At 35.5% G+C, this 19733-nt stretch overlaps 1 long non-coding RNA gene across 3 annotated transcripts; it reads left to right on the top strand.

Moving 5' to 3' along the window:
* The first annotated feature begins 40 nt into the window (after positions 1-40).
* LOC127988530 (uncharacterized) lies at positions 41-1896 on the top strand. Of its 3 annotated transcripts, none has more exons than XR_008161719.1 (4): positions 48-229; positions 844-876; positions 970-1252; positions 1338-1896. It is a non-coding gene; the product is annotated as an uncharacterized LOC127988530 (long non-coding RNA). The 3 variants fall into 3 exon arrangements; XR_008161721.1 differs by lacking the exon at positions 1338-1896 and having other exon boundaries at positions 55-229; positions 970-1036; positions 1145-1289; XR_008161720.1 differs by lacking the exon at positions 1338-1896 and having other exon boundaries at positions 41-229; positions 970-1283.
* Positions 1897-19733: the final 17837 nt, after the last annotated feature.

Below are 19733 nucleotides of genomic sequence, written 5' to 3'. Positions count from 1 at the left end.
TATATATATATATATATATATATATATATATATGCCATCAGTTTAACAATAAAATAAACAATTTACTTAGCAAATGGTGATAATGTTTGTTAATGAAAGAGAGTACGGGACAAATTAACATTTAAACCTTAAACTAGCAGCGCACGTCACTTTCTGAATGAGGTGCGCGACGTGCGCGTGCCCGTCATTTTGTAACGGTCAACTTCCAGCGGACGGACACGGAGGAAAGGTAAGTCCTATAAATCTACTTTTATTCATAGATTTTAACTGATATAACGTTAAATGCCATCAAAGAGGAGTAGTGTTTTGTATTTTTGTAGGTTTTCTCTTTCAATTTAATAAATAAATGCTCTGTTTGGTTAATTAGCTCAAAAGCAGTCTCAGAGGTGGTCTAAGGTAACGGTAACTGTTAAAATCGAATATAACCTTACCTAGTTTAAATTATTTGAAATTTATCACTATAAACTATACAGTGTTAACTTTCTAATAATTTAATTTTTAACCGTAGTAACGTTAATTAGTTTGTTTGAATGCCTGCTGCTCGAGCTTGATGATGCTCATGCTATCCATGCTGTGAACTTGAATATAAACCGATAGAACGTTAAATATAAAGTTTAACGTTAATTAGACCGAGGTTGCCGAAATCATGTTCAGTGTAACGTTATGTGGGATTAATAATTTCCCCTTTTCTCCCTCAAGTGGCAGGCTTGTAAATTCTGTCATCTGTTCATTATTGGTGTTAATGGTGTTTTTCACATGCATGCTTTTTAATGCTAGTTTAATTCTCAAATTGATCTGATACTTTCGTTTCACAAAAAGTAAACAAATTTTTCACTTTCTTAGGGCCTGACAACCACCAGTTGAGTCCATGATTCAGTGAGTTCCTTATAAGGAAATATATTTGTTACCACCTAGTAATTTAAATGTATTATTTATTGCTTTAAAATGAACACATATATTTATCATCAGGGGAAGAGACAGTCTGGGCAGCAGCAACAAGACAACTATTACAAGTAGAGATGGGTTTCAAGAACTGGTACTAATTTGGTTCCTGACTTGTTCAGTACTGAAAACATTTACATAAGGTACAGGATCAATAGTGCTGCTATCAGTATTCTTGTAACATTGATTCATTACCCTTTAGACACAACCACATATCCTCCAAATCATCTCTGCGTGGATGGCAGCAAGGATCCAGGATCAAGAGATCATTCATCATGGAGACTGTTCCACAGGAAGCAGTTTCTCCTGGGTGAAAAACTAAACCTGGTTGTTTCAGCATCACTCAGGCAAGACTTAATACTTTTAAATTGATTTCAGTTGGTTATGTGTTTCAGGTCATCCTGACCATTCTGCTGTCCTGGATGTAAGGCCGTGCTGCAACTACATTTCTCGTGGTTGAAAGATTTGTGCAGCGGTATAAAGACATATAACGCCCCATCACACGGGGCGTCAACGCCTCTCGTTTACTTTTAAATGAAGTGACGTCAAGGATGGTGAAATTAATTCTAGAAATTAATTCTAAATAGAAGTTGAAGACTTCTCAAGCGCCAATGCAGCCGTCCTCCAGTCAGAACATCTTATGCAAATACCCTAGCGCAGACGCAAGCCAATCGAGTGCATGCAATACCAGAAAACTAATGTGATTGGCTGTCACTATGAGAAGAGACAGTAGTTCTGATCCGATATCAGTGTCGTTTTTTACAAAAAAAATTTTAAATCAATGTAGAATTTTCTATACTTCTGTGTAGGGATGTCAATTTTCAATCATTTCCATGATCGATCGTTGTTTAAATTAATGAACAAATAATCGATTAATCGTTAACCTTAATGCTGCAAAGTCTATTGCAGTAACACCCAGTCACTGGTATGACAGGATGTGCAAAAGTGTGTATATGTGTGTGTGTGTGTGTGTGTGTGTGTGTGTATATATATATATATATATATATATATATATATATATATATATATATATAAAACTGTAAATATATATATTTTACAGTAAAGACCAAAAGTTTGGACACACCTTCTCATTCAAAGAGTTTTCTTTATTTTCATGACTATGAAAATTGTAGAGTCACACTGAAGGCATCAAGGACTATTTGGCCAAGAAGGAGAGTGATGATGACCTGGCCTCCACAGTCACCGGACCTGAACCCAATCGAGATGGTTTAGGGGTGAGCTGGACCGCAGACAGAAGGACAAAGGGCCAACAAGTGCTAAGCATCTCTCGGGGAACTCCTTCAAGACTGTTGAAGACCATTTCAGGTGACTACCTCTTGAAGCTCATCAAGAGAAAGCCAAGAGTGTGCAAAGCAGTAATCAAAGCAAAAGAAGAACCTACAATATGACATATTTTCAGTTGTTTCACACTTTTTTTGTTATGTATATAATTCCATATATAATTCCACATGTGTTAATTCATAGTTTTGATGCCTTCAGTGTGAATCTACAATTTTCATAGTCATGAAAATAAAGAAAACTCTTTAAATGAGAAGGTGTGTCCAAACCTTTGGTCTCAAACTGATATATATATATATATATATATATATATATATATATATATATATATATATATATATATATATATATATATATATATATATATATATTAGACAGTTTCATCGGATGCACGCGCCTGGACCTAAGTTAACTTCCGGTCTGTGTTGTGTATATCGGTCTGGCTGCGGTGCCTTCTACAAACACAGTTAAAGGCAAGGTGATGAGTAAACTGAAGTTGGGCTCAGGTGGTAGTGCTGCGGGATATGTTTCCCATACATTTATTTATTTTTGGAGACCCGCCACAATTTTAAAACTGATCGATTTTCAAAAAGGCTTCGTTAAATAAACATGAGTAACGTTACGTACTGCACGTTTAATAATTCCTAACATTTATATGTTTAAATATCAAAACGAGGCACAGGTGTTTTTATATCGCTGTATTTCTGAAGGAAGACTTGCATGTTATATGCCTGATAAAGCAGCGTGTGAGCGTAGCTCTGCTTTGTTTACAGCTGTTACTGGGGAAACCTCAACTTTATGTCTATGCTTTAAAACATCTCCTGCTGGCAAAGGATGAATTTGCATTTTCATTAAGTCCGCCTGATCCACGCAGCAAACATTTTTTGTTTGTTATCAAAAAATATCTACTCTAGAGGGACTTGGCTGTTGTTATTGATTCTATTTGGAAGTGTACCGGTTAGGTTAGGTCCACAAAAGCGCGCATGCGCAGTAACGTTTGTTTATGTTGTTGCCGTTGAAACCGTCTATATATATATATATGTGTGTGTGTGTGTGTATAATGTAAGTGTGTGTAAAATACATTTCTTTTAAATTCATAGCACAGTAATGAAGGCAGCAACATGTGGTAGATGGGACAGAACAAGAATCTTTCATTGTGCTAATGTATTATAATACGAAAGGGTATGGCTCCTATACAGCGTGCATCGCGTAAACACAACCAGTGCGCAGAATGATGCACTTGAAGCAACACAGAGTCACAGCGTGTAGCATTACTCACAGAAATGTTCAAAACACCAAAGGAAGAGATATTGTTGTGTATTATATGTGTGCAATATTTTGAGCCTTTTCTTTTAACAGTTTTAAATCGCAGTTATTGTGCGCTCTTGAAGAGAGTTTCATTGTTTTGACTGTAGTAACTAGGGCTGGGATGATACGCTAATCTGCCAATTCAATACTATCCCGATACTTGTGTGCCTATTCAATATATATTTATAATTATATATATATATATATATATATATATATATATATATATATATATATATATAATTTAGCATTGTGATTATAGTTATATAACTATTGTAATTCGTGACTTATCCAAATTGTCTGTAAAATGATGTTTGTTTCTGTAGATTTGAGGGAAAGATTAAAAACAAGGAGGTCTGGGAATGACTGAAGGGAACTGACAGCAGTGAGGGAAGGAAGTTATCACCAGAATGTAAGTTCTTTGAGAATGTGTGCTTTGTTTATTACAAGTTGAGTTTTCATTTAAATGTGGCAATGTACACAGCTGGTCAAAAGTTTTAAATATATTTTAAAAGTTTAATTTATTTCTATAATGCACAGCTATATTTTCAGCATTAATTACTCCAGTCTTCAGTGTCACATGATCTTCAGAAATCATTCTAATATGATGATTTACTGCTCAATAAATTTTTCTGATTATTATCAGTGTTGGAAACAGTTGTGCTGCCCAAACATTTTGTCTACACTACAGTTATATTTATTTATTATTTATTTTATTTATTTATTTTATTTGGGGGGGGGGGGTGGCTAATAGCAAGAATGCATAAAATTGAAAACCAGTGGTAGAGAAGATTTTTGTAATTTTACAAAAGATTACCTTTTTTTCAATGTTTTGAACTTTGTGTTTTATAAAATAATAACGAAGAAAAAATTCAACTTTCCAGAAATGCTAAGTTTTCTTCCCCATCATTTCTAATATGCGGTGCGTTTCCCTAAAACCAACTTTGGTCACAAGTTCCTTCTTTACCAATAGAGTTCAGTGGAACTAACAACCGTAGTAAGCTAACTGCAGATGTGATTCACATCATGTATGTCATGAGCAGATGTACACTTTGATCATAGCGCCAATAATGCGATTAGGTGCATGTAAATGCACTGATTTGTGATAATCAGCAATGTTTCCTGATCAGCAAATCAGTATATGAAAAAGATCGTGACACTGAAGACTGGAGTAAAGTTACTGAAAAATTCAGCTTTGCCTCATAATTATTTCAATAAATATGTTTAAGTATATTAAAAAAAAAGAGTATGAAAACTGTTATTTCTTTCTTTCTGTTTTCTTTCTTTTTTTTTTTTTACAATTTAATTTTTTTTTTTAATCAAATTAATCTAGCCTTGGTGAGTAGAAGAGACTTCTCTTGAAAACCATAAAGAAAAGATTCCAGATTTTTGACTGGTTGTGAACATACATGAGCGACATTAACAAGATGATCCTCCCTTTCAGCTCAGAGGATGTTGACAGCAGGCCCAGGATGAAGAAGAGGAGGAAGAACACGTTTAACAATTTTCTATAAGCTTGCCATGTGTTAAAATAAAAACAATGAACATGACTACAATAATATGCTAAATGTTATTAAAAGATTCCAGTTTGCAAGAAGTCTGAGTGTCTGACTCTACACTAGAGGAACTCTTTCCTGAAGAAGATCAGGTGCTGGGAAGAAGCCTTGTTCTACAGCACAACACTGCAAGCCTCCTGTCCTTCCCTCAGAAGAGCCTGTCTTCTGCTGCTGGGGTAAGAAACACACTCTTCCTCTTCTCTATTTTTCATATCTTTACGCTTTATGAATGTTCTTCTTCTGAGAAGCTCAAAAATTATGGTTCTTTGGTAATTGCTTTATTGTTTAGGTTTATCCTCTGATAGTGAGCACAGCCCTGATCATGACATGCAAGAAAAAGAAAGAAATCATGTCCATGATTTACTAATTCGTTCCCTCTATGTACTAAAACATGCACGATTACTTTTACATTTCATTGATTTGCTAAATCGTATGCACAATTTACTAATTCGTTCTCTTGATGTATAAATAGTGTACACGTTTTAGCAAATCGAGGGAATGAAATAGAAAATCGTGCGCATGAATTAGCCTAAATTTTTTCCTGCATGTCGTGTAATTAAAGCACATCACCACCAGACATTTATATCAGGAGCCTCATATATGACGCTCACAGTTTTACTTTGTGCAGTATCTCGGTGCAGTATCTGCTGAATTGTTTCATATCTATTTATCATGTATTTTTCGTTGCACTAAATTATGTTGTATCAATAAGTTTACTGACAATTATTTTAAATTTTCACTAATAACGTCATTAACCATCTCCCCATCTTTAAGACAAAAATTCTCTATTGTTTATATTGTGTAATCTATGAATTTATGTGTTTAGTTTTCTGTGCTCATAACTTAGTAACATTTTGCATGGTTAAAGAACAGGTGCGATGTTCAAAATGTTTTTATACAAAGTAGTGCTGAATAAATATTGATTTGTGAATGAATTCAGTGTGTTTTTGTCTATTTTATATTAGAATGTAATGTTTTTGTATTTGTTTGCATTGCATGTAATGTATGTAATTAATGTATTAACTATGAATCCCCTATAATTAGATTACAATTAGATTTCATAAGGTTTATTTTTTGCACCAGAGATGGATTGAGTTTATTAGTTCTTTATGTATTTCAAGGTAATGGTGAGGTGAAAATATGAATTACCAATATGATCCTGTAATGTCACGTCCTCATAACGTGCCAGTTTGGTCGTCAGGACATACTCATCACGTTCCAGCGACGTTCCAGTATAACGTCGCCACGACGGATATGGGAATCACAAAGTTACGTCACTGGAACGTTATGTGGTACGTCGCTGAGACCAATATGGTATTTTATAGGAACGTCCTCATAACGTGTCAGTTTGGTCGCTGGGACATACTCATCACGTTCCAGCGACGTTCCACTATAACGTCGCCACGACGGATATGGGAATCACAAAGTTACGTCACTGGAACGTTATATGGTACGTCGCTGCGACCAATATGGTACTTTATAGTAACGTTCTCATAACGTGCCAGTTCGGTCGCTGGGACGTACTCCTCACGTTCCAGCGACGTTCCACTATAACGTCGCCACGACGGATATGGGAATCACAAAGTTACGTCGCTGGAACGTTATTTGGGACGTCGCTGCAACGAATATGGTCTGGTCCAGTTACGTCGTCACAACGTAACTGTGTTAGCTGGGTTGTCAACGAGGAGGCAGCGAAATTGCTTCTCTTTGCCTGGACATCGGTGGACCCGATGGCCAGACAAGTTGGAGTTGTTGCATCCAAAACAAACACAAGAACTCACCATTGTGACAACTCAAACCTACTATAACTATAATAACGAGAACGACAATCTCTATTTTCTGTTTCCACTGTCGGTACACGATCCGTCCACCTGCACGATCCGTTCTGCGCATGCGTAGTAGACTCTTTAGAAAACGCACATGCGCAAATGATAATTCTGTTTTGTGACGATTTACGACGCTGCACGATCCGTTCCACGCATGCGCAAATTTGTACCGCGAATTCCCTCACAGCGAAAGAAAATGGAGTTCAGCGGAAGAAATGAGAAGTTTGCCCTTTACGATGCCGTTAGGCAATATTTGGTTGACGGGTTAGTGGATACGGTGTTAAAGAAGAAGGTCTCACGAATGGCTGCAAATTTACATCATATGATATATTCAAAAATAGAAGATCATAACAAACAGTTCAAGTCAAGGTGGGTCAGATGTACACCAATAATGCGATTCTTTCCAATGATCAGAGTAAGAAGTTAATCGCAGTAAGATGTTTACATGACTGGAGCAAACCTCTTCACTTCTACATGCAGTTTTTATTTTCTGATTATTCACACATAGCCTAATGCAGCAGAGCACAAATGATGAACTCCTATACTGTCCACTGTTTTAATTTATGTATATTAAATAACAAACGGGTTCTTATGGATGTATTTTGTTATTCTGTGCCGTGATGAACACTGCTGTCATGTTATCTGAGCTGTTTCTGGATGAAGGGAGAATGCTGACAGCGAGTCGTATTGACAGAGTTCAGGGAAAACTTCCTAATTTCTGTATTAAAATTTTTGTTTTTTATTGGTTGTGTGATATTCTAATTTTGTGAGCTACTGATTTTGAGTTTTATTTAGATATAAGCTGTAGTAATCTAAATTAACACACCTAATAGAAATATTTCACACAGTGTTTAATAAATCTGTATAATGTATGAGATTCATGTTTTACATTTGAATTATTGAAATTGACAAACTTCCATAATATTCTAATTATGTGAGACCTACATGTATTTACTTTGTGCATGTTATGGTTTAAATGAAAATACAATAATAATATACAAACCTTAACTCATAATAACTGTTTAATTTAGGCTGAAAAGATGTCTTTAGGCCCCTTTTGAAAGACCCAAAACATCTTATGTTGTAGTGTAGTCTTAATTTTTGATATTTTATTTTATCATAGGAGGAACAGGTAAAAGTGGAGGAGCTGCCCCTCACATTGAAACACATGTACGAGGCAGAATACATTGTGAGGAACAGTGTTGGGCTTTTCACTGGCCAGATGCAAGAGCCAACATACATGTTCATGGATCATGATGACCGAAGGGAAGCATGGAGGGAGCTGGAGTTAATGCAGTGCCATGCTATGGAGCCCTTCACATTCATTTTTGAAAAAATCAAGGACATGGAAACCTTTATGATTATTTGCAAAGACACCCTCAACCTGAGAGTAAATGCTGGAGTTGGCCTGCACAGTGACCCACACTCTGTGTGAGTGTGTGTGTGTGTGAGAAAGGAAGTGTGTGTGTGTGTGTGTGTGTGTGTGTGAGAGAGAGAGAGAGATAGAGGGGGAGAGAGAGAGAGTGTGTGTGTGTGTGTGTGTGAGAGGGGGAGAGAGAGGGTGTGTGTGAGAGAGAGGGGGGGAGAGTGTGTGTGTGTGTGTGAGAGAGAGAGAGCGAGAGGAAGGGTAGGAGAGTGTGTGTGTGTGGGAGAGAGGGGGAGAGAGAGTGTGTGTGGGAGAGAGGGGGAGAGAGAGAGAGGAAGGGTAGGAGAGTGTGTGTGTGTGTGGGAGAGAGAGGAAGGGTAGGAGAGTGTGTGTGTGTGAGAGAGAGAGAGTGTGTGTGTGTGAGAGAGAGCGAGAGGAAGGGTAGGAGTGTGTGTGTGTGGGAGAGAGAGTGTGTGTGGGAGAGAGGGGGAGAGAGAGAGAGGAAGGGTAGGAGAGAGTGTGTGTGTGTGTGTGTGGGAGAGAGAGGAAGGGTAGGAGAGTGTGTGTGTGTGTGTGTGAGGGAGAGAGAGAGAGAGTGTGTGTTTGTGAGAGAGAGAGAGAGTGTGTGTGTATGTGTGAGAGGGAGAGTGTGAGAGAGAGAGAGAGAGAGAGTCTGTGTGTGTGAGAGAGGGTGAGAGTGTTTGTGTGTGAGAGAGAAAGCCATAGATCATTTTTACTGTTAAATAAAACTTCTGTGTGCACACATGCTTCTTTCAAGTCATTTCCATTGTCAGTTTGAAATACTATATAACGTTTCCCCACACTTGTTTGTAGTTCTTTCTTCATGTAAGTGCAGATAGTCTTGGCAGAAATGCACTATGTTCTTTGTTGTCTTCTGTAAACAACATTGAAGGGATTATTTCCCTCACTTCGATTTATATATATATATATATATATATATTAGTCTATATAGACCCATACTAATACAAAATTACTAACTTAAAGGTTAACTATTAGTCAAGTCTGCTTTATTGTCAATTCTTCCACATGTACAGTACATACATACAGAGAATCGAAGACCCCCGGTGCATACAGATATTATTAACAGTACAGCCTAAAAATCTAGGTCAAATATAAAATGTAGATACAACTATACAATAAGGGAATGTGCATACAGATATTATTAACAGTACAGCCTAAAAATCTAGGTCAAATATAAAATGTAGATACAACTATACAATAAGGGAATGTAAAAAAGACAATAAAATTAAAAATCAAGTTAAATAAAGCGGCACAAGGCAGATCGAGTGTAAATCAGTGAAGTGAACAAAGTGCAGATAAAAGATTTTTAGTGCAAAAAAGAAGCTTATTCAGTTTGATTAAATTGACAAAGGGCTCAGTTATTTTATTTAACTGACAGATGAGATGGTAGAATGACGCCAGTTGGATTAGCAGCTTTTAATAAATAAATAAACTACACAAACGGCCTTTGACAATACTACTGACCTCAGACCAAAACACGGCAAGCTAAGTAAATTAAGCCTAATACCAGCAATGAATCGCAAAGTATGGAGGAAAGTGATCATGTATTTTCATGTAACGACTCGCAAATCCTTTATTATTTTGGATTGGCAACCACGTAAACACATAGTACATTTACATTTATTCATTTAGCAGACGCTTTTATCCAAAGTGACTTACAGATGAAGACAGTGGAAGCAATCAAAAACAACAAAAAGAGCAATGATATATAAGTGCTATAACAAGTATCAGTTAGGTTAACACAGTACACGTAGCATGGGATTTTAACTAATATAATAAATAAAAAGAAAACAGAATGCATAGCGTAAAGCTACATTTAAAAGCATCAAACTAGACCCGCTGTTAAATGTTAAACACAATAAAACTAACGTTACACAAATATGCCGCAAGTTGTGCCGCCTTGCCGTCAAGTGTTTTAGTAGGTACCGATTGTGTAGGAAAACAGTGACGTTTTCTTCTACGTAGTTACGCGCATGCGCAGAGCGGATCGTGCAGGTGGAACGGATCGTGTTTTACTGTCTATGATCGTGTACCGACATCCACCTCTCAGACTACGTAAACCCACACTGAGAACCAGGGCTTTTTTTTTTTTTTTTTTTTTTTTCTTTTTAAATGTGAATGCAAACAATACAAAGATGACATCAATTATATACAACTTTGTGTAGAGTACACAATATGTATCAACAATATGTCATCTGAATATACAAAACAAACATACAATTTAACAATTGCTAACATGAAAAATAAAAAAAAGAGCATGAGGGTAAGATATTGATTTATATTTCAAGTAGAGTATACAAATTAAAGTCATTACAAATTGAAGTTGTTTTTCTAGCTTTCTTATTTACAGAGGATGAAATAGTATTAAGATACACTTTAAATTCTTTCCGAAAAACAAGAAAAATTGGTTTGTTGTTGGTGAATTTACATTTATGGATATAGAATTTGCCAAGAAAATAAATTAAATTTATAACAAAACAAGATTTGTTGTTATTTGAATCAGAATCAAAGTGTCCAAAAATAATATCTTTAAAAGTAACAGATATGTCTTTTTGGATATTATTTTTAATAAATGTTTCCACATCTTTCCATAGATGTTCAGCATAGGAACATGTCCAAAACAAGTGAAAAACAGTTTCTGTGTGAACTTGGCAGAATGAGCATCTTGTCTCAATATTGTTTTTATATTTAATCATAAAATAATTAACAGGGTAAAATTTATTTAGTATTTTAAATGATACTTCTTTCACTTTATTGGTGAGAAAATATTTTTGTTGTAAAGACCAAATCTTTTTCCACTTCAAATTTTTAAATAAATTATTCCAGTAAGAGATTGCAGGAGATATTGAGATAATATCTTCAGTAAAAAGGGATCTAACTTTCTTATTTCTATCTTTTTTTCCTGAAAAACATATTTGACCTATTGCAGTGTCTACTGGCTCAGGGAAAGCAATATTTATTGTAGTAGATTGTTTGTAGTTTTTAAAAAGCATACAAATTCCTGATGGTATTGCTCCCATAACTATTGCAAATTCTTTGGGAGTAACTGGCATGTTGTATTCTGAAAGAAATTCTGCATAATTCATTAGTAATCCTTTGTCATTAAATAACTGACAAACTAAAAGTAATCCATTATTAAACCACCGATCAAAAAATAAAGTTCTATTTTTGTATAAAATATTCTGATTGTTCCAAATAAAGAATTTATGGGGAGTGAAATTATGTTTATATATTAAAGCCCATGCCAAAAGAACCTGTTGGTGGAAATTTGAAAGTTTGATAGGAATTTTTGATAAGTTATAGTTGCACATCAATAAAAATTTTATACCTCCAATATATGAAAAAGTTTGTTGAGGGAAAATATTCCAGATGGAGTCTTGATTTTTCAAAAATCGATGAAGCCAATTTATTTTGAAAGTATAATTTAAGGAACTAAAATCAATAAAGTTTAAACCACCTTTGTCGTAAGAATTTAAAATTACAGATTTCTTCATATAATGGCATTTATTTTTCCAGACAAAATCTGTTAGAGCTCTATCAATCAATTTACATGTAGGCTTATCTACATTTAGAGATTGTGCGGCATAAGAGAGGCGTGAAAGTCCCTCAGCCTTAGTGAGCAAAACTCTTCCTTTAATGGATAGATCCCTTTGAAGCCAGCAATTAAGTTTTTTCTTAGTTTTTTCAATAATCGGATTAAAGTTTGTTGTACATCTATTTATACCTATACCAAGATATTTAACAGTGCTTTTAACAGCTATGCCACATATTAAAGAGAGATTACAATTTTTAATGGGAAATAATACGCATTTATCAATATTGAGATTTAAACCAGAAACTTTAGAAAATGACTGAAGGATATTTAAGGCTACTGGGATTTGAGAGGAATCTTCAAAAAACAATGCTGTGTCGTCAGCCAACTGACTAATGATTAATTCTGCATTTCCAACAGTGATTCCTTTCAGGTTACTGCTTTTAATATGTAAATTGAGAAATTGCACTGCAATTAAAAACAGATAAGGAGACACTGGGCATCCTTGACGAACACCACGATTTAGAGAAAACCTGGGAGAGGTGCCGTTTTTCAGTTTAATTGAACTATTTCCATTTACATATAACATTTTAACCATCTTACAAAAATAATCACCAAAACCGATTTTTTGAAGTGCTTGAAATAAAAAACCATGTTCCAAAGTATCAAATGCTTTATAATAATCTAAAAAAAAGATAAAGCTGTCATTAGAAATTAAATCAGAATAATCTAAAATATCTAATATTAATCTTATATTATTAGATATATGTCTATTTGGCATAAAGCCAGATTGTGTTTCATCAATAATAGAAGGTAACACTCCCTTTAATCTTTTAGCCAGTACTAAAGCAATTATTTTATAATCATTGTTTAACAATGTTATTGGACGCCAATTATCTAACAAAGTAATATTTTTACTTGGCTTGGGAATTAAAGTGATCAGCCCTTGGCATAATGTGGGTGGAAGAAACGATTTATTTATGCTTTCCTTAAATACGTTTAACAAAAAAGGGGCTATGTTTTTACTGAACATATGATAAAATTCTGATGTTAGACCGTCTGTACCAGGGGACTTATTCATTTTTAAAGATTTAATTGCTTCCTCGATTTCTTTTAAGTTAATGGGAGAATCACAAATGGTTTGATCAGTGTTACTTAATTGATTAATGGAAAATAATGACTCAAAAAAATCATGAGCATGTTGTTTGTTAAATTTAGAGGTGTACAAATCGTGATAGAATTTAGCACAAAAATTTGCAATGGCCTTTTGGTCTTCACAGAGAGATCCATTGATTAGTAGCTTTCCAATCAAATTTGTTTTCATTTGTTGTTTTTCTAGTCTAAAAAAATATGAAGAGTTTTGCTCACCTTCCTCGATCCATCTTTTTCGTGATCTTACAAATGCTCCCTGAGCCTTTTCTTTATAAAACTCATCTAGAACATTTTGATGCTGAACAAGCTCAACTTTTTCAGCATTAGACAGAACCATTTTAGATAGAAGATTTGAGATTTTATATATTATAATGTTCTCTTCATTTTTTTTCTTTTTAGCCAATTTGCTACTAAAAGTACGCAAGTATTTACCAATTTCATGTTTCATCAATTCCCAATTACTACAAAAATTGTTTTCCTCATTAGCTTTTTCCAAATAATTAGTGATTATGAAATTAATTTTATCCTTTACTTCATTATACTTAAGCAATGAAATATTCAACTTCCAATATGAGGTGGTTCGATGTAAATTAGCAGTATTTGATAGAGGAATGTGTATAGAGATGCATTTGTGATCAGAAAGTGGTGATGGAATAATATCAGAAGATACATTGTTTAAATCTCTAGAGATAAGCCACATATCGATACGTGATTGGTTTGAGAAGGAATTATTGTTCCACGTAAATAGTTTTTGAGAAGGATGAGTTTCTCTCCAACTGTCAAGTAAAGAAAATCGCTGCATAAACCTCTTTGAGTACAAACTAGAATTATCAGGAGACTTTGGAGGCCATCTGTCTAAGACGTTATCCAAAGCTACATTAAAATCCCCTCCAAAAACTAAATAAGAATTTGGAAATTTGGTTAGCAAATTTAACACATGTTCTTCCACTTGATCAATAAGTTTTTCATTATTTTTTTGTTGATTAAACCCATAAATATTAACAATAATAATGGTTACATTCGAAATTTCCAATACAAGACAAATATAATGTCCACCAGGATCACAATTAGAACATACAATCTTCCCATCAAAACGGTTTTTAAGAATACAGACACCAGCTGAGTTACTTGTTCCATGAGCCATCCATAAATCAGATCCCCACTGAGATCTCCAGAAATAACAATCCTCTTTGGTTGAGTGGCATTCTTGCAAAAAAACAAAAGTCAGACTTAAATTGTTTAAGAAACAAAAAAATTGCTTTCCTTTTTGTAATGTTTCTTAACCCTCTAGTGTTGAAAGAAATTATAGATAGAGACATAAAGGAAAAAAGAAAGGTCTACAATAGAAGTAGAGTATATTGGTCTCTGAAAATGTGTTAACACACGTAAAATGATGAGAACAGCAAACTCTATATTAATACAAATAAAGTAGTGCAAATCAGAATTTAGACATCAACATCTATAGAACTTGAGTAGTCTTTTGTCTTATAATTTCAGATTTCTTATTTATGTAGTGTAAATACAGCCAATATAATAATAAAACCATCAATGTTGTTGGCTTAGTTTTTTTTTTTTTCTCCTCCACAAGGAGAAATATAAAAGCATATTCCTGAGATTAGATTGCCTTCTAAGTTATAAGAGAAAAAAAAACACAAAAACAAAACAGATCTCCAGAGTATCTTTTTCTCAAAATTATTTAAGTAATTATAACTTAGAATGGTAGTAATTATAATAAATACCTTCAAAATACCAACTAAAAATAAATATATATATTTGGACTTTGCCTTCTTTTAAGGGAAAAAATAAATTAAACCTAAGGGCAACAATCTTTAAATTAAATAGCCTCTCGTTAACCCACGGTTTCGGCACAAAGTGAAACAAGTTTCATGTATATCAGGTCAGCTAAATGAAGTTTCAGGCTGGAGGGAATATTTCAATTCCTTCTACAAACGCCCTACCTCCAATAAAGTAAGCACGCTTATTATTTTGTCTTGCTTTTTCCACCGCCGGCCATAATTTGTTTCTCCTCTCTTTATCTGCAGGAGATAAGTCCTCAGATATTTTCAGGCCGTTTTCCCTGAGAAAAGTAGATTCCTTTGCTGCACGCCACACAGCGTCGCGATAAAATCGGGAGGCAAATTGAACAATAACTCCTCGAGTTTTGTTCGGCTGCTTGCGACCAAGTCGGTGTACAATATCAATGGCGTTCAGAAGTTTGTCTCTGTCCTCTGGCAGGAGTCGCTGACACAACTGGATCACCTGTAGTCGAACATCTTCCCACATAGCAACATTGTTTCGGCCCAGATCCGGCCCACATCTGGCACCCGTGGAAAGATGATCTGGCCCACATGCAGCGTGGACTGATGGCACTTGGGTGGACCACTTCTGTTTGCCAGATTTGAGCCACAAGCAGGCCATAGCAATGCCACATGTCAGCCAAGAGTAAAGAAATTAACCAGAAATTGACCTTATCTGAGCCACAAAATCTGTGTATATTAAATATGAAGTAATTTCAGCCTTAATAAGCCTGTTAACAAGCAGAATCACTGAAGGAAAAAAAAGAAAACAGAAAAAGAGATGAGCAGAAACACAATAATTACAACTGACTTCAGCCACAACCTTAGATGAAATCAATTGAAGATAAAAGAAGACATTAAATATCTGGATATCTCATCAGAGGAGGATTAAACAACTCCACAAACAGCTTTAACAACTTCACTTATTACTAACCAGACTGACTTTATTTCTGTTGGACATCTACAAAAGTTTTTATTGAGAATAAACAATGAAAATTTAACTCTAATATGTTTCACCATAACAGTGATTAGTGTTATCTTTAGTTGGGCTCTTAACTCTTATTATATATTTTGTCTTTTTTTGGCGGCTTTGATGTTGTGTTTGTTAAACACATTTGCAGCTTCAAAGACAGCTAGAGTGACATGATATCAAGTGAAGGCTGTTTTCTGTTGGTGGTTTTATAATCATCATGACGTACACTGGTTCACTGTTTTTTTTTTTAATCTAACAATTATGTTTTATCCAATGATACACTCATATTACAAACCTTGTGTTTCTGCCGTATGAGATCCAGCAGTATTATAACAATCAGTTAAAATCTTTTAACAAACATGAGCTAAAAAAAAAATTAGTCTTTGCTGCCACACACAGATATAAACAATCAGCACATGAATCTCGATAATGGTGACAATCAGAAATATTTAGATAAACTGATCAATTCACAACTTCACTGAAAAGCTACTAAGTCACAACTAAACAACAGCAAAAAATATAAGAAACTATTAAGAATTAAACGAAATAATAGGACAATTCAGCTGCATAATTTATTCATGTTGCAATGCATGCTGGGAGTTTTGTACTATGCTAGTACCCAGCATGCATTGCAGCAAGGTACATTTGATTGTCACCATTGTTGAGATTCATGTTCTTACTGTTGATGTATTTGTGTGTCATCATAGATTGATTTTTTCATGTTTGTTAAAATCTTCTAACTGATTGTTGTAATATTCCTGGTTATTATGCTGCAGAAACACAGGGTTTATGATGTAGTGATGGGATTTATGGCTCTTTGAGGGGATCCGGATCTTCGCGATCCGTTCCTTTCAAAGAGCCGTTCAAAAGAATGGCTCTTTTGGCTCTTTTTAAATATTTAGTCAATTTTAAGAAGCCAGCTTGGGGGCATCTCAGTTTATCCTGGAAATAATCACTGGGAGGAATGATGAGGGGAGATTTGTAGTCAAATAATTAAAACTCAGATATCACACACCAATATCTGAGTTTGAATTATTCTGAAATATTGATTATTACCTCATTTGTCATGTGTGGACTATATTCCATAGGGTTGCACAAATCCCTCTGCTTAGACAGTGGCATCACTATTTTGGATTTACCTTTAGTACAAAGTGTGTGTGTGTGTGTGTGTGTGAAGCTACGTTGATTGACTTATGTTATTCATACAATACCTACTCACAAATAAACATCAAAAACAAAGCCAGCTGCAATGAATTTCTGTGCAAAACAGCTTTTACTACAAACACTTCCACACAAGAACATTTTGATTGAAAACAAAAAATATTTAAAGTAGATAAAAAGAAATGTCTACATACTACATACTATCACTACTGTAAACCTTTGGCTCTGCTCCTACCCAATGACAGAGGCACGCAGGTTTTTTTTCCACTGGAGTACTCACGTGAAGGATGCGTGCACAACTAATAACTAATATCATCACAAGGGTTGGCCTGCGCTGGGTGCGGAGGACTGTTCTGTCTCGCGGAGGAGCTCATTTGTGTGTATCTGTGTGAAACACGCATAGGAAAAAAGAACGACAGAAAGAACGGCTCCCCTCCAGCCGCGACTCGGCTCCCATCGTTCATGTTTATGAGCCGTTCAAAAGAATCGGTTCGTTCGCGAACGTCACAACTCTATTATGATGTGAACATATTAATTAAACAATTGTTAGATTAAAAAAAGCAAATCAGCCTGTCTCATGATGATAATAAAACCATCAACAGATAACCGCCATCACTTGACCTAAATTAGTTTTAGCTTTCGTTGATGCCGCAAATGTGTTTAACAAACACACCGTCACAGCAGCCAAAAAAGACAAACGATAGAATAAGAGTTAAGAGTGCAACTAATGGAAACACAAATCACTGTTATGGTGACACATATTAGAGTTAAACCTCTGTTAATTCTCAATAAAAACTTTTGTAGATGTCCAACAGAAATAAAGTCAGTCTGGTTAGTAATAAGTGAAGTTGTCAAAGCTGTTTGTGGAGTTGTTTAATCCTCCTCTGATGAGATATCCAGATATTTAATGTCTTCTTTTATCTTCAATTGATTTCATCTAAGGTTGTGGCTGAAGTCAGTTGTAATTATTATGTTTCTGCTCATCTCTTTTTCTGATCTCTTCTTTCCTTCAGTGATTCTGCTTGTTAACAGGCTTATTAAGGCTGAAATTACTTCATATTTAATATACACAGATTTTGTGGCTCAGATAAGGTCAATTTCTGGTTAATTTCTTTACTCTTGGCTGACATGTGGCATTGCTATGGCCTGCTTGTGGCTCAAATCTGGCAAACAGAAGTGGTCCACCCAAGTGCCATCAGTCCACGCTGCATGTGGGCCAGATCATCTTTCCACGGGTGCCAGATGTGGGCCGGATCTGGGCCGAAACAATGTTGCTATGTGGGATTCTCTCTCCTTCTCGGGGACTCCGTAAATTCTTAAATTCCAACGTCGCGAATAACTTTCCAGATGTGCTAGTCTTCTCTCCTGCTCAGAGGTAGTCTGCTCCATTTTGCCCATCTTGGACTCCACTGCACCGCACTTGGTTTTCAGACAGTTAACCTCTTCGCTCATAAATTCGATTGCTTCTTTGACACTTGTGATTTGCTTGGTGTTTTCATTTATTACCTCCTTCATGTTGGTAATCGCGCGTGTGTTTTCTCCAAAGATTTTCTCCAGGGAATCAGATCGAGTGTTTATTAACTGAGAAAGTGCTCCAAGTTGAGAGAGCACGTCAGCAATCTCAGATTGATTAGTCTTCCGTTGTTTGGCGGCAGGAGATTTGCATGGCGTGTCTAATAGTGAAGGAAATTCCTCCTCGCACAACATGAACTCGTCAGAAATTGCATCTACCTGTAAATCTGTCTTGACGTAATCATGCAGGTTTTCTGTCGCAAGATTATTAGAGGCTAGCAGCGCTTCATGATTAGTTTTGATTGCAGGACTAGTGGTAGCCTGTGAAGCGTTCTTTGTTTTCCTTTTTTCGGACTTGCCCATTGTGTCACTCTTTACTAGAAGAACATTTATTTATAAATTGCTATTTGAAGTAAGTAAGTCTAAAAAAGTAATTTAGACTTATTCTGACAGCACTAAAAGTAAATTTCACCATTTGAGTTTGCAGAGCACATCAACTCACATGTTTCTAGAGCGCCATCTTGAACCGCCCCCCTGAGAACCAGGGCTGCAGCGCCTATGTTTGCCTGTCGTTACGTCATATGACGCGTTCTCTGGGAAAAGGCGGGTTTTTGGAGCTTAGCTTAGAATAGGCACTTTTTTTTCTTAATTTCTGCCCGTGGGTGTTGTAAAACATATGTATTCTTATGTATGTCTTTTTAAATTTACATTTTCATGCAATATTCTGTATAAATTAAGTTATAAAATTAAATTGAAAGATGGCCTTTAATGAAAATGCTAATTCATTATTTGCCAGCAGGAGATGTTTTAAAGCATAGACATAAAGCCCAAGAAACAGAGGTTTCCCCAGTAACAGCTGTAAACAAAGCAGAGCTGGTACGCTCACACGCTGCTTTATCAGGCATATAACATGCAAGTCTTCCTTCAGAAATACAGCGATAAAAAAAAAAAAAAACACCTGTGCCTCGCTTTGATATTTAAACATAAAATGTAAGGAATTATTATTATTAAATATGCAGTACGTTACGTAACGTTACTCATGTTTATTTAACGAAGCCTTTTTGAAAATCGATCAGTTTTAAAATTGTGGTGAGTCTCCAAAAACAAATAAATGTATGGGAAACACATCCCGCAGCACAACCACCTGAGACCAACTTCAGTCTACTCATCACCTTGGCTTTAACTGCGTTTGTAGATGGCACCGCAGCCAGACCGATATACACAACACAGACCGGAAGTTAACTTAGGTCCAGGCGCGTGCGCCCGAT

Source organism: Carassius gibelio, chromosome B22 (genome assembly GCF_023724105.1).
Source record: "Carassius gibelio isolate Cgi1373 ecotype wild population from Czech Republic chromosome B22, carGib1.2-hapl.c, whole genome shotgun sequence".
Taxonomy (NCBI): Eukaryota; Metazoa; Chordata; class Actinopteri; order Cypriniformes; family Cyprinidae; genus Carassius; species Carassius gibelio.
The sequence above is the reverse complement of the archived record's forward strand: the minus strand, read 5'-3'. Positions and strand labels throughout refer to the sequence as shown.